Raw genomic sequence first — 26561 nt, 5'->3', positions numbered from 1 at the left:
GTGCAGATGTCTGCATCTAGCTGCTTTGTTGAGGAAATCACTGCTGCCACTGAAGGAAGAAAAGTGCTCAGATTGCATTGCAATGGAGCTGCTGCTAGAGGTGGGAGACTCTAATGTTATGCTGATCTGTAGCAGACTTCAGGGGTGTAGCCAGACACCCAATTTTGGGTGGGCCTGGGTCCAAGATGGGTGGGCAGAAGAACCCCACCCCATCCCATAAGTGATTTGGTCTCTCCTCTCGCCTGCATGCCATATGGTCTCTCAAATATCCCTCCTCTCCTGCACACCTTTTAAATTTCAGATTTTCAGTGAGGAGCAACTAATACACACTACTCGTAGACCCCACATCCTTCCCACTGATGCACCTTCCTGTTTCTGCATAGGCGGGAATACGTCAGAGGGAAGGCTGTGGGGCCAGTGTAAGCAGTATGTATCAGTCGCTGCTTCCTGCAGGCGAAGATCTGCTATTTATAAAGTATGCAGGAGGGACAGTTGTTGGGAGTTTTCAGCTTGGGAATCTCTGCCGGCCATATCAAAGGTGTGCCTGCTACTGGTGGGCCTGAGCTCAAAGTGGGTGGGCCTGGGCCCACCCAAGCCCACCCTTGGCTACGCCACTGGTAGCAGTTAGCAGGAAGAAAGCTTCCTTTCTTCTGTGATTGTGGGTGGAGGATCAGCTTACTAGGACAGGGAGGGGAGATGGAGGAGGAGGTGAAAGTGGGGGAAATAAGAGGATGTTGGGGAGGATGAATAGAGTGGCCAGAGAACAAAGAGGGTTAAGAGTAGACTGTTGCTGAGGAGGGGATGGAGAAGGAAGAAAGGAGGGAAGGGAGAGAAAACTAGAAAGATAACAATGCTAGGTAGAGGGCAGCGAGGAGAATGAGGGTTCCAGGGACTTTGCTAGGGCAATTTTTGCTACCAAAGGAAGAGGAAGGGGCAGGCGAGACTTTCACCCTTTGCACAGGGCACTAGCCCATATCTAGTCCTGATAGTGTTTATGCATATGTTTAAACAGGCTAAGTTCTGAATGATATGAAAACATTGTGGTTCTTACTACTCTCAAGAGGGAGACCCTGAATATCAAGACTAAGATGCACAGTGCCAGGTGGTCAATTTTTGTTTTAATTCCTCACCACTAAGTGGCAGCAAAGCACTGTCAATTTCTTTGGCAATTGATTATTCTAGGTAATAGCTACCTTTATTTGAACAAAACTGTGGATAGACAATATCAGAATATCTGAGGTGGCCACCAAATCATATGAAAATGTATTGAGGAGGGGATAGAGCAAAAGCAAGTAGAAGAAAATAAGGAACAAGTGTAGCCACCTTTCTCTTGTGAGTATCTTGGACGTTGCTGGCGTGATTGGTCCGTTGTCAAGATCAGCTGTTGGCGACCTGACAGACTTCCCAGTGTGCATGTGTGGGCATCTAGTATATTACTGCCGCCATTGTTTGCTTATTTTGTGCACTTGATTATCAACGGATGCATGTTCTGTCCAGGTCGGTTACTATTGCCGCTTTTTTTTTTCTTCTTCTTCTGGTTGGTATGGTGGGCACCATGCGAGAGGTTGAGGGGACATTATATGCAATTTTTTTGTACCCCTGCAGCGCCTCTGTGGGGGTTTGGATGCCATTCGTGACTACCAGATGCACAGTCAGTTAAATCAAGTTGAATTTGGATTTGACCATATTAACTACCGTTGGACAGTGAGAGCGCTGGTTACTTTACCATAACCTTTTGATTTGTTTTTCTGGACACTTGTGAATTGCATAAAGAAAAAAATATAAAAAGATAAATTATTTTTTGCACAACCTTTTTGGTTGGCTGGGGGTTTTTTTTGACCAATGATTATACAGTAATGCACTGTGACCAGGACACAGTACTGAGTCTTGGAGTGGCAGGTTATTACTTTCTGAGGTCTTTTCCCCTCGTTTTGATTTTTTACCTTTCAATGGCATGGTGTTGATGCATATCAAGATATACGCTCACTTTTGGTGACATTACTGTATCTTGGTTGAAAATACTCAGAGATACCATCCAAAATATCTTCACTGTGATCAATAGTAAGAAAAGGCCCCTAGCTTTTTGGCTGCATGTCCATCAGGGGTAAAGCAATGAAACTGCAGGGGGATCTTCATATCTTGGTATCCCACTCTGAGTCATGTCTTGCTGTTTGGGCATGCTGGAAGACGAGTGGCCTTTTAGAAAGGACATGGAGAGGAAAAGTCACGCACACACAAATCAGGATGTGTGGCATTCTCACACTATTTTACAAGAGGCTCTGCCAAATGTAGACCCTTTAGGAGCAGAGATGCATGTCCCAGCTACTCCATATCCAGGGGGAGCAGCAATTTGACACAGACAAAACAGCAGGTTTGAAAAATCACTGCTCCTTTGGAAAACTGTCCCCTGTAGCATTACCCCCCACCACACACACATACACCATTCTACCCCCTCCTCCAGCATCCTACCCCCTTTGGCATCATCCCCTATTATCACCCCTCGTAGTTCACCCCCTGTGGCATACTACCCTCCCATGGCATCCCCTCTGAAAGCAAACCTCCCAACAGGAGATCCCACTGCGGAACCCCCCTGATACAACCTGCCATGTGGTATGCATACCTCCTCAAGGCCCAAAGCCCCCCTGATGGCAGAAAAGTTGAAGACGATTTCCCCTGAAGCCCAAATATACCCCACCCCAACTTCCTCCCCAGGCAGTGTGTGTGTATGTGTGTTTGTTGGGGAGGGGTCCCTGGAGTCTAGTGGGGATGAGAGATGCCTTCTTGATGCTGGCTGTCAAAATACCCACTGAGACCTCTAGTGGTAATATCACAATATTACTGCTACTGTTCTTGGTGGCCATTTTGGGGATCAGCATTGTTGAGGCATGAATGAGTAGGCATTGCTCCTGCTCCACTAGACTCCAGGGGTTAGAGGTGGTGGGACTGCAAGGAAGAGCTTTTTTGGCACTTCTGTTGTTGGTGGGGGGGTTTGGATTTCGGAGGGTAGGGGTGGGTAAGATATGGTGGATGCTTGCTCACCAGATGAGGAGATCAAGGGGAGTCCCATGGGAGGATGGGGGAGAGTTGCTGCCAGGGTGATGCTGTAGGGGTATAGGGTTAATGCTGAGGGGTAGTAGGATGTTGTTTGGGAGAGGTGATGCTACAGGGGGTAGGATGTCATGGGGGGATGATGCTGCAGGAGGAGGGTAATGCTGGAGGGGGGGAGGCTGATGCCATAGTAGTGAGGTAAGATGCTGGGAGGATCATATATCTGAGAGGGGACTGTGGGGAGAGCAGACATTGGGGGTTGCTCGGAGGGAAGGTGTGGAGGTCAAATGCCAGTATTTACATCTGCCACTTACAGCAGGCAGTTAGATGTGCCTCGGGTAGAGTTGCTAACTAGATTCAGATTTGCCCGACAAGGTTGATCCACTCTTGGGCTTACCCCATTGCATGCAAGGACTTGTGGTTCTGATTTCCCTATTGGATTCCCTATGAAAAGCAAGCAAGGCTACAAGTCCCTGCATGCATTGGGGAAAGCCCAGGGCTGAATCAACCCTGTCGGGCAAATCTGGATCTAGTTGGCACCCTAGTCTTGGGGCAGATGTGAATACTGACATGTTTCTTTTTCATTACAGAAATGGATTCCCTGTGTGAAATGGGTAATTCATTCCTGATTTCTAGGCCCACCCAGGACACTGTTACTCCCCACCCTACTCACATCCCCTTGACATCTAGACATAGGAAACATTCCCATATGTGAATGGTCCCTGTGCTGCCATTTATACATGGTGATGTTTCTAAAATATTGGCCTTAATTTATTCCACGTGTACTTGGCATCAATCATGTTGTGCAGTCTTAATTCTCATTCCAGTGACCCCCCCCCCATACATATGGAGGAGTAGCCTAGTGGTTAGAGCACCAGTCTTGACATCCAGAAGTGCCCAGTTCAAATCCCACTGCTGTTCTTTGTGATCTTGGGCAAATCACTTAACTCTCCATTGCCTCAGGTACAAGCTTAGATTGTGAGCCCTCCTGGGACAGGGAAGTACCCAGTGTACCTAAATGTAACTCACCTTGAGCTACTACTGAAAAGGTGTGAGCAAAATACAAATAAATAATAAACAAAATTTTATAACTCATCTCTAAATCCCTTATGGAAATCTCTCTGTATGATGCAGTACCATACTACTCTTTGCTTGAACATGGGTGACTTTCAGGGTCATAATTCAGTTAACTGAGAATCCTGTCCAGACAACTTGAATTGATATTAGGCACTGTGGGGAGGGAGGTAGGGAGGGGGCTAGGTGAAAGAATTGTTGGATTATTTGTAGTAAATAATTAGCAGATTTTAGTACACACAGCTTCAGCTTTAGAAATGTTAATTTCTTTCTTCATCTCTCTCTCATTCACCCCTGAATAATTCACTGCTGAGTCACTTTAAAGTTGAAGTAACAAAACATCTGTTTACTCACAGTTTGTAGTTAGATTATAATCAGACAGGCTTATATATACATATTACTATACATTTGTATTATCAGCTCCTTCCATGTGCTTAGATGGTAATGGATGCTCACACCACCATAGATCCTCTCAGGTTAGGAGAGATCATGAGCTCCATGTGCTCCATGTGCTGCATGTGCTGTATCTGCCCCCACAGGAAGTTGCATAGCTGTGTGACCTCTCTAAGTAATTCACATCAGAGGTCACAGAGTAATCACAGAGAAATAATAGGTGACAGGCAATGCATGTAAAATACAATTACATTCCAACAAACCCCTTCTCATGCATAACTGTCATGCAATTATTTATTCATACAAAGTCCAAGCTTTATACGCAGATTCACAAAATGTTCTCTGGGTAACGGTTTGGTCATGATGTCAGCTGTCATCTCACTGGTGTGACAATAGTGTAGACTGATGACCCCTTCTTTCGCCAACTCTCGCACGTTGTGGTATTTCGTTGCGATGTGCTTGGTGCGTGACTGAACCTTGTCATTCTGTGACAGTCGGATGCAGCTCTGATTATCTTCCATTAACTGGATTGGTCTCTGTTCAGCTATTCCGAAATCCAGCAAAAGTTTTTCAATCCATATCAGTTCTCTGCACGCTTCCGATACGGCCACATATTCAGCTTCTGTAGAAGACAGACTCACAATACTTTGTTTATGACTGGCCCATGAAATTTGTACATTTCCATACATAAACACATATCCACTTGTGGATTTATAATCAGAATGATCCCCTGCCCAATCTGAATCACAGTAACATATTAGTTTTGGATTACTATTGGCTGAAATCTTTAATTTACAATCAATGGTACCCTTTAAATACCTTACCATCCTTTTAACTGCAGTCCAATCTGATTTGGTAGGTGAGCTGACCCTTCTGCTCAAAATTCCTACTGCATTTGCTATATCAGCCCTGTATGTGGTAGCTAGATATAAAAGCTTACCTATGGCTGATCTATATTGGATGTTATCTGGTAAAGGTTCTCTTACTGTTTCATCCTTCAGAAAATCAGTGATCATGGGAGTGCTTACAACTTGGGCATCTTGCATACCTAAACTTTCAATAAGCTCATTTATTTTCTGCTTCTGGCTTAGAAGATAAGAACCATCATTTTGTTTCTCAATTTCTATACCAAGATAGTATGACACATTACCCAGTTCTTTTATCTCAACATTGAGGTTTAAACACTTTACAATGTCCTTGTACTCTTGCTCACTTTTGCTTGCAATGAGCAGATCATCAACAAAAGCTAAAATGTATGCATATTGTCCATTTCTGCACCTAGTGTACAAGCATTTATCTGCTTCACCTTGCTTAAATCCTAAATTTGTCAATATTTCATGCAATTTTTCATTCCAACATTTTGCACTTTGCTTTAATCCATAAAGACCTTTGTTTAATTTACACACTAGCTGTCTTTGTTTTGTATTTATGAAACCTGTTGGTTGTTCCATGTACAAGTCTTCAGTTATATCTCCATGAAGAAACGCTGTTTTCACATCAATGTGGTTGACTTGCATGCCTTTTGAGACTGCAATGCTCAGAAGTGTTCTGATTGTCGTGTGTTTCACTACAGGTGCAAACACTTCATCAAAATCTTCTCCATATTTTTGAAGATATCCCTTTGCGACTAATCTGGCTTTATACCTTTCCACTTTTCCTTGTGCATTCCTTTTTAACTTGAATACCCATTTGCATCCTATAGCTTTCTTGCCAGGAGGTAATTCTGTAAGAATCCAAGTATTATTTTTATCCAATGCATCAATTTCTTCTTGTGCAGCTTTATGCCATTCAGCAGCTTCTTCTGCTGGCATTTTCTCAATCTCATCCCATGTTAAGGGCTCTTGAGCTTCTGCTGACTTTGTTAGGTAAGACAGTCTTGGGGGTGGAACACCTTTGTTTTCCCTGGATGAGCGTCTGACAACAGGTTGGTCTGACCTTTCCGCATCCTCAAAATCTGAGAGTTCTTCTCCAATTGATTCCCCTTCTCCAACTGTACTGTCTTCTTCAATGATCCTTTCTGTGTCTGTTTCCTCTGCCTGTTCCTCGTTAGATACAGATGAGTTGCTTTCAGACATCTGCCTTGGTATGGCATTTATATACACTGGCATGTCTATTATGGTTCTAGTTTCATATTCTGGATGATAAGGCTCATCTGGGATAATCCAGCCTTTATCAACCCTTTTGTTTTCATCAAAATATGTAACATGTCTTATGCCAACAATGCCAGTTTTCAGATTCAAAATTCTATATCCTTTGTGTCCTGGAGCATAGCCAACTAAAATGCCCCTTTCTGTTGTGGAATCCAGCTTATGCCTTCTTTGCTTTGGTATATGAGCATATGCTGTACTTCCAAATGTTCTTATGTGTGACAGGTTTGGCTTCCTACCATGCCATGTCTCATGTGGTGTGCGCTGAGCGCCTTTAGTTGGCATTCTGTTTTGTAGGTACACTGCTGTGAGAATGGCTTCCCCCCATAGTCTTTTAGGGAGATTGCTATCTGACAGCATACATCTGGTCATTTCCACAAGTGACCTAAATTTTCTCTCTGCAACAGAATTTTGCTCTGGTGTATAAGCTACTGTTGTGATATGCTGAATGCCTTCTTGTTCTAGAAATGTGCGCATGCTTTGTGAAGTGAACTCACCACCATTGTCGGTCTGAAGAACCTTTGGTTTTCTTTCAAATTTATTGCTCACCATGGCTACGTATTTCTTCAGCATGTCTGTGACTTGACTTTTCTCTTTCAGCAAATAGGCCACACAATATCTAGAGAAATCATCCAAGAATATTAGCACAAATCTGTTATTTCCCAATGATGGGATATTAAACGGTCCACATAAGTCACTGTGTATTAAGTCCAGTACTTTATTACTCCTATTTCCTGTGTATGCAGGAAATGAGGGTCTTACACCTTTTTGAGTAACACAGTCTATGCATTTCTCCATTTTACCAGCATCTGCACTTATCTGAATGCCAGTGGCCAGTTGCTTACTGTAAAGATCCTGGATCACCTTAAAATCACGATGTCCCAGGCGGCGATGCCAGATTTCCAGACTACATTTACCATCATTCTTCCTTACTTGCGCCAGATGTGAGGCTTCACCTGAAATGCTCAGTTTATAAACATCATTATGCATAAAAGCTTCAGCATACACTTCATCATTTTTAGAGATTGTGCACTTACTGTTTTCAAAATGAATCGCAAATCCCTTCTTATCTAATGTAGATACACTAAGCATATTGCAAACTGCTTGGGGAATATACAAGACATCACTTACAGGAATTTCTTTAACTTCATTAGACACTTTGCATTTTAAGAATCCAATACCTTTTGCTTGGATCTTAGCAGTCCCTGCGTTTGCAGTTTTAAGAATACCTTCCTCTGGACACATTTCCTGAAAGAAATCCTTACAATTGGTTAAATGGCATGTGCTCCCTGAATCCAAAATCCAAGTACTTTCATTTGAATTATTATTTACCATAGTCAAAGATTTTTCTGCCATTAGAAAGCCCTTGTGTTTATTATTGTCCTTCATACATTTCCTGGTTTGAAAATTCTTTAGTTCCATTGGCTTAGGTGAGCTAGAGGGAGTGTTTTGTGTTTCCTTACACCATTTAGATACATGTCCCTCCTTTCCACATGAGTAGCAAATCAGCTTGCCCTTGGGTGGAGTTTTCCCATAGCTCCGCCTTCCTCTGTTCTTTGCCAAGAAATTTGTTTCATTTCTCTCTGACTTGCTTTGAGAACACATCTCCTCAGAATCATTTATTATGCATTCCTGCCTTAGTTTTGATGTTGCCTGTTCAAAAGATTGCCCTTCAATGGCCTCATTTACAGACCTAAAAACATCAAACTTCTTTGATAGTGAGGTAAAAAGAAATGCTCTTTTCAATGCATCACACATGGGAATTCCAGAAAGTTCTAACTTTTGAAATGAAGACATAAGATACATAATGTGATCATTACATTTACTTTTATCCCTTAATTTGGTTTCATTCAACTCTGCCAACCAAATTGGTTGCTGCTTTGCATATGTAGTTGCATACATAGTTCTCAGCTTACATAAAATGTCCTTTGGTGTATCTTTTCCCTCCACTAATATGGCTTGTTTCTCTGAGAGAGCTTCCAAAAGCATGCACTTCACATAATAGTTTGCATTGTCCCATTCAGCCATATTTTCAGCTGTTCTGTCTTGGTCTAAGCATATATTTAATCTTTTTGCTCGAAGGAGACATATGAATCTTAGTTCCCACTGCTGATAATTAAACTCAGTTAATTTAGGCACCTTGAGAGAATAGAAAAATGGTGAATTTCTTCCCTCAGCCATTTTCTTAGCCTTCTGTCTGCTGTGTGGGGGGAGAGAGAGACAGACTGAATCTTTCCTTTAAAACTTAAGAGAAAAAATGTGGCTTTTTACTGCCTGGTAATATTTCTCTTCTTTTTCAATTCCTGGACCCTGGGCCCATAACCCTTTTGTTGGATTATTTGTAGTAAATAATTAGCAGATTTTAGTACACACAGCTTCAGCTTTAGAAATGTTAATTTCTTTCTTCATCTCTCTCTCATTCACCCCTGAATAATTCACTGCTGAGTCACTTTAAAGTTGAAGTAACAAAACATCTGTTTACTCACAGTTTGTAGTTAGATTATAATCAGACAGGCTTATATATACATATTACTATACATTTGTATTATCAGCTCCTTCCATGTGCTTAGATGGTAATGGATGCTCACACCACCATAGATCCTCTCAGGTTAGGAGAGATCATGAGCTCCATGTGCTCCATGTGCTGCATGTGCTGTATCTGCCCCCACAGGAAGTTGCATAGCTGTGTGACCTCTCTAAGTAATTCACATCAGAGGTCACAGAGTAATCACAGAGAAATAATAGGTGACAGGCAATGCATGTAAAATACAATTACATTCCAACAAGAATAAATTTTCTCATGATGTTGCCTGATTGCCATTTAGAACCCCGGGAGCTTTGGTTAGTTGTCCTCTTTCAGGATCATTGTGACTAATGCAGCATGTATTGGAAACACCAGAGTGCATCATGTGGACATGGTGAAGTGAATCGCATCCTAACTACAAGTCATTGTAAGATTCTATCTCAGGCATTTGATGAAGTAAACTCTTGCACTCCAAAGCTCATGCCTCAAAAAATTGATTAGGCAATGTCACCAGTCTCTGTCATGTTTGCCCCTCTGGAAGTATGTCATTTCTGCTTTTCATTTTTTTTCTATATCCAGGGTTAGCATTTCCATTAAGCAAACTAGGCAATCACTGTGATTCAAGGGGTGGCAAATGGCAGGAGGCAGCCCAAACATTCCTTCCTCTTAATCAGTGGTAAGTAAACAGCCAGAATTAGCAGGCAGGCTGGTAGTGAACATGAATGTGTGGGACCTCAGCACATGTGCCCTGAAGGCCTGCCACATCCTTGACCCTGCCTACTCTGATGCAGACTTCATGTTATGGAGCGGGAGGGGACGTGGCAGTTTTGAGCACATATATTTGCTGAGGCTCTGCACTTTCTTACTGTATAGCTGCTGGCCTGCCTCCTGAGCTCTGGCTGTTCCATGTGGCTGCCACAGCAAGGGAGGTGGGGGGAGAAGATAGGTCTAGGTAGGAGGGACAAGATGTACTGGACTGTTGAGGGGAAGGTAAATGAGAAAAGAGAGGGGGAGATTGCTCAAACACAGAGGGGTGGGAGAGACAGGAAGGTGGTGGATCATATGTGGAAGAGAGCGAGCAGCTAGATGCTGGACCGTTGGGGGTGGAAGGAGAAAGTGTTCAGGAGAACACAAGATTGAAGAATTACCTAGAGTGCCTATTAGCCTTACCCTGTGTCATGTTCCCTACCTAAACGCAAGCGGCATCCTCGGGCTGTGCAGGGTCCTGTTGACATGCACACTTGACTGGCACAGCCCTGAGCCATGTGTGTGTAGTTCTTCTCTGGCTTCCAGGCTCCTTGATTGCTTTGCTTCCACGCACCTGAGTCTGCTCTCTCTCTGCCTGGCTTCCCTTGCTTCTCTCCTATTGGTCTTCCAGTTCCTCCTTCCCCTACTCTTGTCCTATGGCTGTGCTCCTTCTCCCTGCTGGTCCCTGCTGATGTCAGACACCAGCACTTTATCAGCTGTGCTCTTCCTGGACTCCATGCTTCGGCTTCTACTTTGGTAGGTGTTACTTGCTCAGTAGTGTGCTTCTTCTGTACTTTGTCCCTCGTTGCTGAATTTGCCTGTGTCTGGATTACTCTCTTGCCTGCTGCCTGCCTACTGACTTTGCCCATACCTGGATTACTCTCTTGACCTGCTGCCTGCCTACTGACTTTGCCTGTACCTGGACTACTCTCTTGATCTGGTGCCTGCCTACTGACTTTGCCTGTACCTGGATTACTCTCTTGACCTGCTGCCTGCCTATTGACTTTACCTGTGCCTGGATTACTCTCTTGCCTGTTGTTTGCTTATTGATATTGCCTATACCTGGATCACTCCCCTGCCTGCTGCCTGCCTGTTGACATTGCCTGTTCCTGGATTACTCCATTGCCTGCTGCCTACCTATTGACTTTGCCTGTACCTGGATCACTCTCTTGCCTGCTGCCTGTCTGGCCGTTACGTTCACCACTCTGCTCCTTCTCGTAAGTCCTGCAGGCCGCGCGCACCTAGGGGCTCAACCTCTGGGGAACGGCGGTCAGTGCAGGTGAAACCTGGGGTTGTCCGGCCGTCAAGCGGAACCTGGTCCGGATACCTGTTTCAGCAGCGCTCTACTTGGTACAAGAACTCACAAGTCTGACACCTTGGCCCTGTTTAAACTCTATTTCTTCAGCTACCCTAGTTTTTATAGATATATTGCATAGGAGAGTGGTACTTCAAAGAACATTAGTGATGTAAATAAAATTGTAGAGACCCATAAGGTTCTGTCTGTTGAGCAATACAGGAACCTTTAGCCACTCTACCAGAATAAAGGAGTTTGACTGACAGGCTAGGAAGAAACAACCATTGTAGGGAAACTATACAGTGTACAAATTCCCAGGCCAAGAGAGTATCTTGGTCTTTGGCTCCAGACAGTAGCGTACCAAGGGGGGGGGGGGGCGGTCTGCCCCGGGTGCACACCGCTGGGGGGGTGCCGCGCGCCTGTTGGCTCTTCGTTTTCATGCTCCCTTTGCCCCGGAACAGGTTACTTCCTGTTCCGGGGCAGAGGGAACATGAAAACGAAGAGCCGGCAGGCGCGCGACACCCCCCTCAGCGGCATGCACCTGGGGGGGGGGTTCTTTTGCCGGGGGATCGGGGGTTTTTCACCGGGGGGGGGGGGGGGCGTCGTGCTGTTCCAGGGGGTGGGCGCTGCACCCGGGAGGCGAGGCCCATCGGCGATCTGCCCCGGGTGTCAGCCCCCCTAGGAACGCCACTGGCTCCAGATCTTCTACCACTGCACCTCTTAGCAAAGGCATCAGGGTTTTGATTCTGAGTCACAGCCAATGCCTTACCATCTATGCAAGTGGACAGTATCTAGCTATTAACCTCCTGTCTGCTGTATTTTCTGAAAGCTCTCTGACTAGCACAGTCTCTGACCCTAAAGTACTGAGAGTGAGAACCAGCCACAGAGCCTGGAAAGACGCTGAACTGTGTTAAGTGAGCATAGAAGCAGGAAACCAGTCCTCCGCAATATCCTATGGAGAGGAGTAAAGGGATAAAGGAGAAGAGGTGATTATGTTTATGTTTAGTAAAAATTTGATATATTGCCGGGCTGAATAGGATCTAGTCAGTTTACAAAATTAAAATACATAAAAATCAGTATAGAAAAGGAACTCCATTTAAATAATAGAAAATACCTACTGTATTTATAATTTTTTTTTATAATTATAGCAGCATTTGTACCCCACATTCTCCAAACATATTTGGCTCGATGTGGCTTACAAAGTTAGTAGAGGTAGTGAATTACAATTTGATAGGAAAAATGGGGGAGTGGAAAATAAGACAGGAGAGTGAATGTTGTGAGAAGAGAGGTTATTGCATTCATACAAGAGCACAATCATACTAAACATAAGAAAAATACAATAAAATGTACATTTAAATATAATATCCTAAAATCCTAATTATAGTTCATCTAAATTGCTAGATTGATGTTTACTGAACTGCTAATATAGCTTTCCTTCGCTGTCCATTATGATATCAAAGGCTAAGCAAAAATAGAAGTTTTTTAACAGCACTTTAAATTTTAAAATTTTCTTCTGATCTAATAAATTTTAGCAGCCCATTCCACAGGAAGAGAGCTAACCAGAAAAATTCTCCTCTTGTGTTACTTCCCAATATGCTTTTACTACATGAGAAACTACCATTCTGAAATCCTGCATCGATCTTAACATTCTTTTGGGAACATAGGAAACAGCTAAGGAACTTGAATTCATCAGGATCTTGAAACTAATTCTATATCTAACTGGTAACCAATGATAATGTTTGAAAAGTGGAGTAATGTGATCAAATTTGTGTATATTCCCTACACAATCCAGCCTGAAAAGGAGGAAGCAAGCATAGGCGGTCGGTGGCCCAACTGTTTGGGGAGGCTAAAAGGGGGCGGGGTTAGGGGTGGAGCCAGGGGTGGAGCTTAAATCCATAATTGTCTGATAACACACAGAAAAAATAAATAAATAAAAATAAAAGTCACAATTAATACCTTTTATTAAATATAGATATTAGATATGTATTATATGTCAAAGAATAAAGTGGTTGCTCAAAGCATATACTAACCACAATCGCTCAACTGCAAAACACTATGCACAATTTTGTGCAAAAACACACTCAGAACCTTACTGTACCATAAATGTTACACTGGGCAGAACCTAATACACCAATATACCACCCATACGGAAAATGCAGACCGTCAACAATATGAAACAAGGGATCATAATATCACAATTCTCATATAGAGCCACAAAACACCCTAATTCATGTTTAATGTGGGATAAAATGCCATAAATAAGTAAATAAATATAAACTTTTAATGTTGAGCACCTGATTCTCAAAGTGGACATATTCCAAACACTATAATGAAAATAAAATGATTTTTTTCTACCTTTGTTGTCTGGTGACTGTTTTTCTGATCATGCTGGCCCAGTATCCGATTCTGCTGCTATCTGTCCTCTTAACTCCGTTTCCAGGGCTTCCTTTCCATTTCTTTCTTTCCTTTCCTCCTTCATTTCTGGTCCTCAGCTTCTGCCTATTTTCTTCATCCATGTGCAGTTTTTCTCCTCTCTTTCTTTTCCCTCATCTCATCTCCTTCCTCACTCTTCCCTCCCCTCCACCCATGTCCAGCATTTTTTCTCTCTCCCCTCCTCTCCCCTGCCCTCCATCCACCCACCCATGTCCAGCGACCCTTCTCTCCCCCTGCCCTGCAAGCACCCATACATAGCAACCCTCCTCTCCCCTGCCCTCCATACACCCATGTCCAGTAGTGATCCTCCTCTCCCCTGCCCTGCATGCACCCATACCCAGTGACCCTCCTTCCCCTGCCCTCCATCCACCCATGTCCAGCAGTGATCCTCCTCTCCCCTGCCCTGCATGCACCCATTATACCCAGCAACCCTTCTCTCCCCTCCTTCCACAAATGCCCAGCGACTCCCTTCTCTCCCCTGCCACCCCCTCCCGAGTTGTTTGGCGAATTTCTCCCCCTCCCTCCTCCCTCTGGATCTGGTCTACTCACGTCACCGACCTGACTCATCTGAGCTGTCAGCGCTAACTGTACCCTGCTGCGCTGGCGCTGCCGGCGTTTGCGCTTCAAAATGGCCGCCGAGACTTACAGGGCGGCCTCCAAGACTTCAGCAGAAGTCTCGCGAGGCCGCCTCTGGAAGTCTGGGTGGCCATTTTTAAAGCACGAACGCCGGCAGCGCAAGCGCAGCGGGGGACAGTTAGCGCTGACAGCTCCGAATACGAAGAGTCAGGTCGGTAACGTGAGGGACCGGATCCGGAGGGAGGGGGAGGAGCTGGCTCGCTGCGGCTGGGGAGGCTTAGCCTCCCCAAGCCTTCGATACCGGGCACCTATGGAAGCAAGGACTAGTGAAAGTCCAAGAAGATCAACCAAGTTACTTGCATCACCAGACACCCCTTTGTGGAAAACCTGTGCCTTAAACTTGGTAACCAAGAATAGAGAACCAGAGAGGAGAATCTAAATGACTGTATCTGTTACAGCGGTAATTCAGATACGTTGACTGCTGTAGTAACAGCAGTTAATGTATCCTGGTTTAAAAAAGGTTTGGACAAGTTCCTAGAGGAACAGTCCATAGTCTGCTATTGAGATAGACATGGGGAAGCCACTGGTGACATAGAATCTTGCTACTATTTGGTTTTCTGCCAGGTATTTGTGACCAAGATTGGCCACTGCTGGAAGCAGGATACTGGGCTAGATGGACCATTGATCTGACCCAGTATGGCTATTCTTATGCTCTTATATTACTACTTAATTTGCTTATACCGGTCTGATGGATACAATTCATATAAATAGTTGTTCTGAATCATTGCCCTAGTTATTTGACTACTCCAAGTTTGAGAAAACCCTTTATATAAGAACTTTATTGGGATAACAGGGGAACCTTAGGTAAAACTGGATTTAAAATGGGAGTCAGGGAAACTTTTCTCTCTCTAAAATGGCCTACAGTGAGAGCTTAGAATGACACAAGCCTGAGCTGATTCTATACAATTCACCTTTGCTTGGTACTTTTCAAGTTACGATGTTTAAGTTGGACCAAGAATAAGTTCACATATTCAAGAACAACCAGGACCTGTTTACACATGCAAGGAAATTTTTGGGACAAGCTGACATTATCCATGAGGGAAGGTGTCTGAGGATACACAGCTTATTGTGACCCTGATAAGCTAATGAGATGAGCTGACATATGAGGGCTCTATGATGGTGACACTTGTAAAGCACCAATGGTGAATATGCCAAGGTGTCTGAGTAGACCTCACTCCCCCTGCCACATCAGCAAGTGCTCTAGGACACATGGAACATGGGTGGAGCCTCCCATTGTCAATTTGTTATAAAAGACTTGAACCTGAAGCATTGGTCAGCAGTTTAGGGGGAAGTCATACTAACAGACCGCTGTTGTCTGGGACAGTAGACAAACACAGTGCAGCCTGCCTGTCCATAATCCACCATTCACTTGAAGCCCAAGTTGTGCCTTATCAGAGAGAGAAAAGACCTTTGGTAAGTTCTCACTATTGACTTTTCAAATAACAGAACAAACAAGTCTGGGGGAACTTCTGTCTCTCGGTAGCACTGTTAGGAATAGAAATGCCATTTACGTTTAGCTGAAAGTTAATATGTGCCTTACTGCTCAGAAATGTTTCCTTTCTTTCTCCAAATTCATTTTCTGTACTATTAATTCTGCATTGTGATTCTTTTAATTTGATGTCTGAATAAAGCTCTTAATTATTTTAGTGTGAGTTTTCTTTCACCTTCATCTTCTAGGAAAAAGCGTAGTCTCAAGGAGGGTATTAACATACAAAATATACGTTTCCCATAACAAATGAACCGCTGTATTGACTGATAGAGGTGTGCTAAGAGAATGGAATAAAGTGTTGGACAGCCTTCAGGCTTTGCTAGTACCAGCACTGGCCTCAAACCAGTTCACAAAATATCCTAAAGTCATCCACCCTGAAGCTCACGGGGCCATCTAGAGTTACGTGGAGGGGCATAATCGAACGGGGCGCCCAAGTTTTCCTGAGGGCGTCCTCGCAGGACGTCCCTGCGAAGGGGTGGGGAAACCCATATTATCGAAACAAGATGGGCGGCCATCTTTCATTTCGATAATATGGTTGGGGACGCCCAAATCTCCTCATTTAGGTTGACCTTAGAGATGGTTGTCCTTAGAGATGGTCTTCCCCGATTTTCGGCGATAATGGCAACCGAGGATGCCCATCTCAGAAACGACCAAATCCAAGCCCTTTGGTCATGGGAGGAGCCAGCATTCGTAGTCCAATGGTCCCCCTGACATGCCAGGATACCAACTGGGCACCCTAGGGCAGTGGCATAGCAAGGGCGGGGTGGTGGGGGCAGTCTGCCCCAGGTGTCAGCGGGTGGGGGGGTGATCCGTCGAGCGCCGACAGCTCTCGTCTCCTGCCACCACCCTGCCTTTTAAAAAAAAATCCATGCAGCGGCGCAGGCAACGCCTCGCGTCTGCCCTGCGTGTGCTATGAAAGGAGAGAATTGCCTCGCTGGCGTCGGGCCTTCCCTCGCTGTGTCCCGCCCTCTTCTGAGGTAACTTCCTATTTCCTCGAGGGCAGGACACAGTGAGGGAAGGCCCGATGCCAGCGAGGTGATTCTCTCCTTTCACAGCACACGCAGGGCAGACGCGAGGCACTGCCTGCGCCGCTGCATGGATTTAAAAAAAAAAAGGCAGGGTGGTGGCAGGAGAAGAGGGCTCTGTTGGCTCTCGATGGAGGGGGGATGGGACCGGGTCGGGGGGGGGGCTCAGATGGGAGAGGGTGAGCTCAGAGGGGAGAAAGGGATTGGGGAGGGTGGGGGAGCTCAGATGGGTACTCAGAGTGGAGAAAGGGATTGGAGTCTTTCCAGCAAGGGGAAGAGAAAGAAACCACCTGGGAAAAGGGTAGGTAGAGAGATTGAGTCACACGCTGACGCTTCAGACCTGCTGGAAAATTTTGCACATTAAAGGTGCTTCTTTCTGTGCATTGCATGGAATGCTCATTTTAATTCTGATGAGCTCATTGTAATACATTGGCATTTGGATTATCGGTAGCTGCTATGGCAAACACATGTAACTTACAGAATATTGTAAGTGACACACTAATGTGCTACATCTAGGCACACACATTTACACCTGCCATGGACATGGATTAAGAGGGCATGCCTAAATGCAGGCACATTAGCTGACCTATTCAAGGATTCCATAATGGAATTTTTGCATGCATATGTCATTATAGAATTTGTGTTTCTCACATAAGCATCCTGTTACAAAATCAGACATGGAGGGGCATTTTTGATATGACGTCTAAGTCCGACTGTGGATGCTTTGCTCAAAACGTCCAGAATCCAAATAGCGAAAATAGTGATTTTTGAAACATCAAAACATCTTTTTTTTTTCCACAAAAATGGCCACTTGCTAGATGTTTTTGTACTTTGTGCATTTATCTTTTGGTCCATTTTGAAAAAAAAATGCACAAAATCAAGCCATTGGGATGTAGGAGGAGCCAGCATTCTTAGTAGCCTTGTATTCTAAAACGCTGTGAGCGGAACTTCTATAGTGTGTAATTTCAAGGGGGTGTGGACAGGTACATTTTTGGGGGAGATCCAGGGGTGTTTCCAGAATTTATATGTTACAGAATAGACTCAATTAGCACCTAACTTAGGCACTGGCATGTACACCTACTGTCAGCAGGCATAATTGCCAGCGCCTAAAGTTAGGTGGTGTTTATGCACTTAGGGCTAGATTCTATACATGGTGCCTGAAAAATCTGCATGGTTAAAGAAATACGCGTAGGCATATTCTCTAAACTATGCCTAAATTTTATAGAATAGGCTTAAATTTCTGTGTGGTATATAGAACATGCTGAGCATATGTTTAAGCGACCGAATTTGATCTTGTCCATTGAGGCCATATTTTACTTGGCATAAATCCCGATGCCTAAATTAGGCACTGAATGGGGGTTGGACGGTTTCCTAAAGGACAAGTCCATAGACCGCTACTAAATGGACTTGGGGAAAAATCCACAATTTCGGGAATAACATGTATAAAATGTTTGTACATTTGGGAAGCTTGCCAGGTGCCCTTGACCTGGATTGGCCGCTGTCAGGGACAGGATGCTGGGCTCGATGGGCCTTTGGTCTTTTCCCAGTATGGCATTACTTATGTACTTATGTAATGTGCATAGATTTTAGAAATGCCCATGACCTGTTCATTCCACGCCCATAACCATGCCCATTTTTCAACTATGTGGCTTGTAATTTACACGCACCACATTATTTATTTATTTGTTGCATTTGTATCCCACATTTTCCCACCTATTTGCAGGCTCAATGTGGCTTAAATAGTACCGTGATGGCGAGCACTAATTCCGGTATGAGAAATGCAGAGTGATATTGCGTTAGAGTTCATGAGTGACAGAGTAAATTAGGTAATCAAGGAGAAGAGGTGAGGTTTGTCCAGTTCTAGTATAGGTTTCGTTGTGTTGCATGGTTCTGGTGTTTAAGTTGGATCGTTATGGTATGCCTTTTTGAACAAGTTGGTCTTTAATGATTTCCGGAAGTTTGTTAGGTCATGCATTATTTTCATGGTGTTTGGTAGTGCATTCCAGAGTTGCGTGCTTACGTAGGAGAAACTGGATGCATAGGTTGATTTCTATTTTAGTCCTTTGCAGCTTGGGTAGTGAAGATTTAGGTATGTGCGTGTTGTCCTTTTTGTTTTTCTGGTTGGTAAGTCTATGAGGTCTGCCATATATACCAAGGTCTCCCCATGAATAATTTTATGGACTAGGGTGCAGATTTTGAATGCTATTCGTTCTTTGATTGGGAGCCACTGCAGTTTTTCTCGTAGGGGTTTGGCGCTTTCGAATCTCGTTTTACCAAATATGAGTCTGGCTGCGGTGTTTTGCGCAGTTTGGAGTTTCTTAATGATTTGCTCTTTGCAGCCGGCATAGATTGCATTACAGTAATCTAGGTGACTTACATATTTTCAAAGCACTTAGCCTTCCAAAGTTCCATAGGTTTCTATGGAACTTTGGAAGGCTAAGTGCTTTAATATCATTGATTTCCCTCGGGAAGAAAGGTTTTACTCGTTTGAGTTTCCACATTGATTGGAACATTTTCTTTGTAGTAGTTTTCGCTTGGCTTTCTAGCGTGAGGTTTCGGTCGATTGTGACTGAAAATTTTCAGGCTTTCTGAAACAGGAAGGGTGTAGTCTGGGGTGTTTATATTGGCAGGTTTGTTCATTATAGAATACACATGGCGAGTTGTGCATGTAAATCTTAATTAATGCCAATTAGTGCTCATAATTGCTTGTTAACAATCAATTAACAATCAATTAACAACACTCATTAGCTAACCAATTAAGTTACGCACATTGTTCTAGAATACGCTTCGATTAAGGTGCGATATATAGAATCTGGGGGTTAGTGCTATTCTATAAAGGATGTGGATTTATAGAACAGTGCTCAGCATTTAAGTTTTTCAGCGCTGATGTTTGGATGCCATGTATGAATCTAGTCGTAAGCAAGTTGCGTGTGCAATTTATTGAATAGCACTGAGTGCACACCTAGCACTGAGGTTTATAAGTGTGCACTTAACCTAGTAAGTGCTACCATTTTATAATTTAAGTGTGCAAATGATGCCAAGCTATTGGATGAGGAGGGAGGAGTTTATAAAGGCAGCATAGGTGACTATCGGCCTTATTTTCGAAAGTGATGGGTGCCCATATTTCGACCCAAATCGGGAGATGGGCGCCCATCTCGCAAAGGCGCCCAAATCGGTATAATCGAAAGCCGATTTTAGGCGCCTGCAACTGCACTCCATCGTGGGAATGAACAAAGTTGATGGGGGTTTGTCAGAGGCATGGTGAAGTCGGGACTGGGGCGTGTTTATCGGCCGAGCAGAGATGGGCGCCTTCGGCCGATAATCGAAAAAAATGGTAATTTTTAGCGAGAATTTAGGTCACTTTTTTGGACCTTTTTTTTCACGAACAAGTCCCAAAAAAGTACCCTAAATGACCAGATGACCACCGGAGGGAATCGGGGATGACCACCCCTGACTCCCCAAGTGGTCACTAACCCCCTCCCACCAAAAAACCCCCAACTTTAACAACTTTTTTTTCCAGCCTATATGCCAGCCTCAAATGCCATACCCAGCTCCATCACGGCAGTATGCAGGTCCCTGGAGCAGTTGTGTTAGTGGGTGCAGTGGACGTCAGCCAGATGGACCCAGGTCCACCCCCCTACCTGTTATACTTGTGGTGGTAAATGGGAGCCCTCCAAACCGCCCCCAAAATCCACTGTACCCACATCTAGGTGCCCTCCTTCATCTATAAGGGCTATGGTAATGGTGTAGAGTTGTGAGCAGTGGGTTTGGGGGGGGGGGGGATTTGAGGGGCTCAGCACCCAAAGGAAGGGAGCTATGGACTTGGGAGGTATTTTACTTTTTTTTTTTACTTGTTACAAGTGCCCCCTAGGGTGCCCGGTTGGTGTCCTGGCATGTGAGGGGGACCAGTGCACTACGAATCCTGGCCCCTCCCATGACCCAATGCCTTGGATTTGTTCGTTTTTGAGCTGGGCGCCTTCGTTCTCCATTATCGCTGAAAAATGAAACCGCCTAGCTCAAATTCGCACATATCCGATGCATTTGCCCGGCACAAACCATATTATTGAAAAAAAGATGGGCGCCCATTTTTTTCTAAAATACGGTCTGTCCCGCCCCTTCACGTACCCGTTCTTGGACATAGACGCCCATGGGGATGGGCGTTCGCGTTCAATTATGCCCCTCTATGTGCTTTTTGAAAATAGGTGCCAAGAATAAAGCTCAATAGCATGGAAATGCGGAATTTATACCTTCTCTAAAGCTGATGTTAATTTGGGTGTTTACTCTCAGCAGGTACTCATGAATTTTGTCAAATACACATGCTCTTTGCAACTCTGTCTCCACTGTGCCCAAATTATGCCCCTGGGAATGAGGATTGTGTAAGTTGGTACACACTTTCCGTGAGTTTATTTTTTATGCACACATACAATTGTGTAATTTCATAAAAACACTTTTTTGGTGTGTAAACAGGTTTTACACTGAGGAAAACCTTTATAAAACTACTCCCATAATGCATAGAAAAATAATAAATGAAAGGTGATACATTTTATTGGACTAATACATTTGGAGGGTAATTCTAGAACAGGGCACTCAGGGTAAGAGGATAAGTAAGTGCAACTTTTCTTTATAGAATACTAGTGCATTTAAGGCATAGTAACATACAACAGCGCTGACTGGTATAAATACTTGGACTAGATGTCGACCAGAGGTCCAAAACATGCATAAATTATGGAATACTATAATTTACATACTCCATCCAGGTCCATACTGTGCCTATGCACATGTGTCCACTGGCAAAATACATAAGTACATAAGTACATAAGTAGTGCCATACTGGGAAAGACCAAAGGTCCATCTAGCCCAGCATCCTGTCACCGACAGTGGCCAATCCAGGTCAAGGGCACCTGGCACGCTCCCCAAACGTAAAAACATTCCAGACAAGTTATACCTAAAAATGCGGAATTTTTCCAAGTCCATTTAATAGCGGTCTATGGACTTGTCCTTTAGGAATCTATCTAACCCCTTTTTAAACTCCGTCAAGCTAACCGCCCGTACCACGTTCTCTGGCAACGAATTCCAGAGTCTAATTACACGTTGGGTGAAGAAAAATTCGTTTTAAATTTACCACACTGTAGCTTCAACTCATGCCCTCTAGTCCTAGTATTTTTGGATAGCGTGAACAGTCGCTTCACATCCACCCGATCCATTCCACTCATTATTTTATACACTTCTATCATATCTCCCCTCAGCCGTCTCTTCTCCAAGCTGAAAAGCCCTAGCCTTCTCAGCCTCTCTTCATAGGAAAGTCGTCCCATCCCCACTATCATTTTCGTCACCCTTCGCTGTACCTTTTCCAATTCTACTATATCTTTTTTGAGATACGGAGACCAGTACTGAACACAATACTCCAGGTGCGGTCGCACCATGGAGCGATACAACGGCATTATAACATCCGCACACCTGGACTCCATACCCTTCCTAATAACACCCAACATTCTATTCGCTTTCCTAGCCGCAGCAGCACACTGAGCAGAAGGTTTCAGCGTATCATCGACGACGACACCCAGATCCCTTTCTTGATCCGTAACTCCTAACGCGGAACCTTGCAAGACGTAGCTATAATTCGGGTTCCTCTTACCCACATGCATCACTTTGCACTTGTCAACATTGAACTTCATCTGCCACTTGCACGCCCAATCTCCCAGTCTCGCAAGGTCCTCCTGTAATCGTTCACATTCCTCCTGCGACTTGACGACCCTGAATAATTTTGTGTCATCGGCGAATTTAATTACCTCACTAGTTATTCCCATCTCTAGGTCATTTATAAATACATTAAAAAGCAACGGACCCAGCACAGACCCCTGCGGGACCCCACTAACTACCCTCCTCCACTGAGAAGCCATCAAAACCTCATGCATACTCTTATTTATTTATTTATTTATTGCATTTATATTCCACATTTTCCCACCTATTTGAAGGCTCAATGTGGCTTACAATTTTCTGTCATGACTTATGCCATTTCAGAGTAAAGATACAATTGATAATAGATATATAACATGGATGATAAAGTGAACAGTCAAGTAACAAAGGGAAAAACATACAATAGGTATCACATATTGAACATGAATGACATAATAAAATTAACCAATACAGTATAGGGAGAAAATGCTCCAATTGTTAAATAAATAATGGTGAATTATGGTTCAATCATGAGTCTTTATGGTATATCATGTTAGAGAGATGTGTTTTCAGTGCTTTGCGGAAGTTAATTATGTCGTGAATTATTTTCAGGTTAAGTGGTAGAGCATTCCACATTTGCGAACTCAAGTATGAAAAGCTGGACGCATGTATTAATCTATTTTTTAGACCTTTACAGCTGGGGAAGTGAAGATTTAGGAATGTGCATGCTGATCTCTTCCACTATGAATTCATTTATGCATGTAAGTGGCCACTTCTGTCTATAAATGAGTAGAATATTTACGTGCCTTCTTGCTGTTTAATATAAGCAGCTCCTTCTAGTATTACTCTTTGTTGACTAACCCTCAGGAACTAACATTCACTTCCTCAGGTCAGAATAGCGTTAGCTTCTGAAAACTTGTCAAGAAATTATTGTTAGTTCGATAAAAAATATCACTTTATGTATAACTAGTAAAAAAGGCCCGTTTCCGAAACCAAGGAAACGGGCGCTAGCATGTAGCTTTTTTTTGTGTGTGTGTATGTGTATGTGTCACAGAGTTATTTTGTGTGTGTGTGTGAGTGTGAGAGGGTGCGGTGTGTGTGCAGGTTGTTGATGTGTGTCTTTTTTTGTTTTTGTTTTTTGCTTGGGGGTTGGGGGATGTGCTGTGCTGGCAAAGTGGGTTGGATTGGTGTGTGGCTTTGAGGGTGTGTTTCTGTTGTATTGTGTGTGTGTGTGGTTTTGTCTGTCAAGGAGGTTTGTGGAGGGGGTCTTTCTGTTGGTGAAATGTAAATGTGGTTGTAGGGGGGTCAGCCTTTGCTGAGTGGTGTTTTTTTTTCCAGGTTTTTTTTTTTTTGTGTTGTGCTGAGGCAACAGTGTTGTTTTAGATGGGCGGAAGGTAGAGGAGCACGTTCTTTGTCTGTTGGTATTTTTTTGCCGTTTCAGGGAACGCTGGAAGAGAAATGTGCTGTTGGAAGCAGCGCCATCTTTTTCCATTGGGCTGGGGTTCTGGGCATCCTGGAGGTGGGTGACGGCTTGCCTGAGGACGGGGATGGTTTTTTTAAGTTGGCGGAAGGGAGAAGAGCACGGTCTCGGGCCGTCGGGGGGTGATCCGGTATGTTTGGTCCATTTCAGGCCGGCTGCAGGGGAATGCTGGAACATTTATGCGCAGCAGGAATTAGCGCCGTCTTTTTCCGGGTGCTCGGGGAATCCCCGAGGTGGGAGACAGCTTGCCTGAGGCTGGGGATGGTTGGGCACGTCCTTGTCTGCTTCGGCAAAAGGGGAAGAGGAAGGGGGTGGGGAGTTACCTGCAGCCGCCTGAGAAACCATGTATTCTTTGTTTGTTTTGTATTATTAGTTTGCATTTCTGTTGAAGAAAGAGTGGCTGCCTTTCGAATGATGGAGGTGGTGCGTCGGTGTGCGGTTGTTTCGTTAGTTTGGCAGCCAGTCTCCAGCGATTCCTAGGCAGGGAAGGAGTACTCCTCCCCCTTCCTTGGTCGCTGTTTGCTGCTGGCTGGGTCGCGGGTAATCCTTCCAGCTGGGCCGCAGCTTGTCCTGTTCGCCCATGTCCCAGATGGTGACGGGCACGTTGTTTTCCGGCTCCTCTGACTCCATGTCTAGCGATCCCAAATATAGTCTGTGCTATAGGCCCTCTGGCACTCTTCAGTACTGGCATTAGGCATTTATAAATTTCTCTCCCCCCCCCCCCCCCCCGGTCTATTTTTGCACATACCCACAGCAAGAATATTCTTCTCTCGTTCAGCGGTGGTTCTTTGCTCTCCATGCTGCACAGATAATGAGCCATTCTGCTGGGGAATGCTCCTCCCTTATTGTCACGTAGTTTCCTCTGATTGGTCCGTCTTACGTTGCCTAGTGTTGCCTGGGAACGGTGTTGTGATGGTCCTTTGTGTTTCAGAATGTTGAGGGTGTTTTTTCTGATTGGTCTGTCATGCGAGGGCGGGGCAGAGAGACATGGTCAGTGTTGTGGCTTCACCACCATGAATCCATGAACCCTTCAGTGAGTGACTGAGTGACTTCAGAACGTTGTCTTCAGAACGTTGAGGGTGAGTTTTATTATAGTAGATATTTTTTGTATGACTCACACAACTACTACACAATGTGCAAACACCTATTCATACTACATATAGGTCTCATACATCACAGAGGCTTCTCAAACACTGCTCCACACCACACATTGCACATAGCACACAGGTTTCATTTCTTTCCAGACTCCAGAGCAGCAGAAGACAAGTGACTAGTCAGTGGGGACCCCTGTTCCATCTCCTAAAAGCATTTCTACAGGGCAAGAGCATAGCAGGGTAGACCTGGAGAAGAAAGAATTTTAGAAAGAGAGAGAGAGAGAGAGAGAGAGAGAGAGAGAGAGAGAGAGAGAGATGTAAGAGGAGATACATGAGCACATATTTGAGGACTTCAAAAATTAAACCTAACATTATTTGCTCAAAGGACGAAAGTATTTGCTGTCATTTACATTGTTAATTTAGTGAAAGACCACTGTATGCATTCAGAGGCAGAGCGACTGCCGCTTTGTTGCCTGCCAAATTGGGACTACTGCTGGGCTACTGCAGGAGCCCGGTGGTAGTTCCAACCCCCAGCGTACACCATTTCCAGTGCAGCAAAAATATTTTTTAATTTTTGTAGCCCAGCAGTAATCAGAAAGCGCTGCATGCTGCCTGGTTACTGCCAGGTTGGCGCAGGAGTGCTTACCACCACTTAAATAGGTGGTGGTAAGGGCTCCCCCTGGAAATGGCCATTCGACAATCCCTGTGATTAGCACAGGGCCATTTCCTTTTTGGGGCTACCCACTGTAGTAAAAGGGGGCCTCGGTGAGCGGCAAATTCATGTGCCAATGCCACTGCAGGTCCCCTTTTACTGCAGCTGAACTGAAAAATCAACACTTTCTGTGATTTTTCCAGGCATTAACAGACTGTGTGGTTAATCTATTGCTGTTCTTACACTACAGGTTGGTTATAGAGGGATGAATAGTCAGATACCATTACTCTTCTGAGCCATAGTAGCCAGATACTTGTAACCTCTTGCATGATCTTTTCTGTCCCTATTCCTGCCTTCTCTCACTGCTTTTAGAAGAACCATATTGACCAAGGACACAGGGATTGTGAACTCATATCACCTTTCTGGGTTAGATCAAAAACCCATCAAGCCCAGTATCCTCTTTCCAAAACTGCCCAGTCTAGGGACACGTAGTAAATGTTGGCAGATAAAGACCTGCACGGCCCATCCAGTCTGCCCATCAAAGTGGCCAGAGTTGAATCTGGCACTCTGCACAGGTTTCACTTCATGATTAAGTATTGGTGTATTTTATCTCCATCTGTTCCTGCCAATTTTGGGGCACAGATCATGGAAGTCTGTCCAGCACCGATCTTATTTTCCAAGTACTGGAGTTGCCGTCAATTCCCACTCCAACCTCGATTCTGATCTGTTTTTTGCCGTTTACAGGACTTAGGCCGTAGATCTCTGTCCAGCCTTGGTCTTACTTCCCAACCTCTGAAGCTGCCATCAAACCTCACTCGAACTTTCATGGCAGGATTCAATAAAGAAGGT

General features: G+C 44.3%; 1 long non-coding RNA gene across 1 annotated transcript in view; it reads left to right on the top strand.

The window, feature by feature from the left end:
- Positions 1–15586: 15586 nt before the first annotated feature.
- Positions 15587–26561, top strand: part of LOC115462550 — a 66040-nt gene continuing 55065 nt past the window's right edge. Inside the window, exon 1 of the long non-coding RNA XR_003940890.1 lies at positions 15587–15709. This is a non-coding gene — a long non-coding RNA (uncharacterized LOC115462550). The remainder of the gene's footprint in view (positions 15710–26561) is intronic.

The sequence above is a fragment of the Microcaecilia unicolor genome, chromosome 2 (assembly GCF_901765095.1).
Source record: "Microcaecilia unicolor chromosome 2, aMicUni1.1, whole genome shotgun sequence".
Taxonomy (NCBI): domain Eukaryota; kingdom Metazoa; phylum Chordata; class Amphibia; order Gymnophiona; family Siphonopidae; genus Microcaecilia; species Microcaecilia unicolor.
This window is presented reverse-complemented; position numbering and strand designations above follow the sequence as displayed.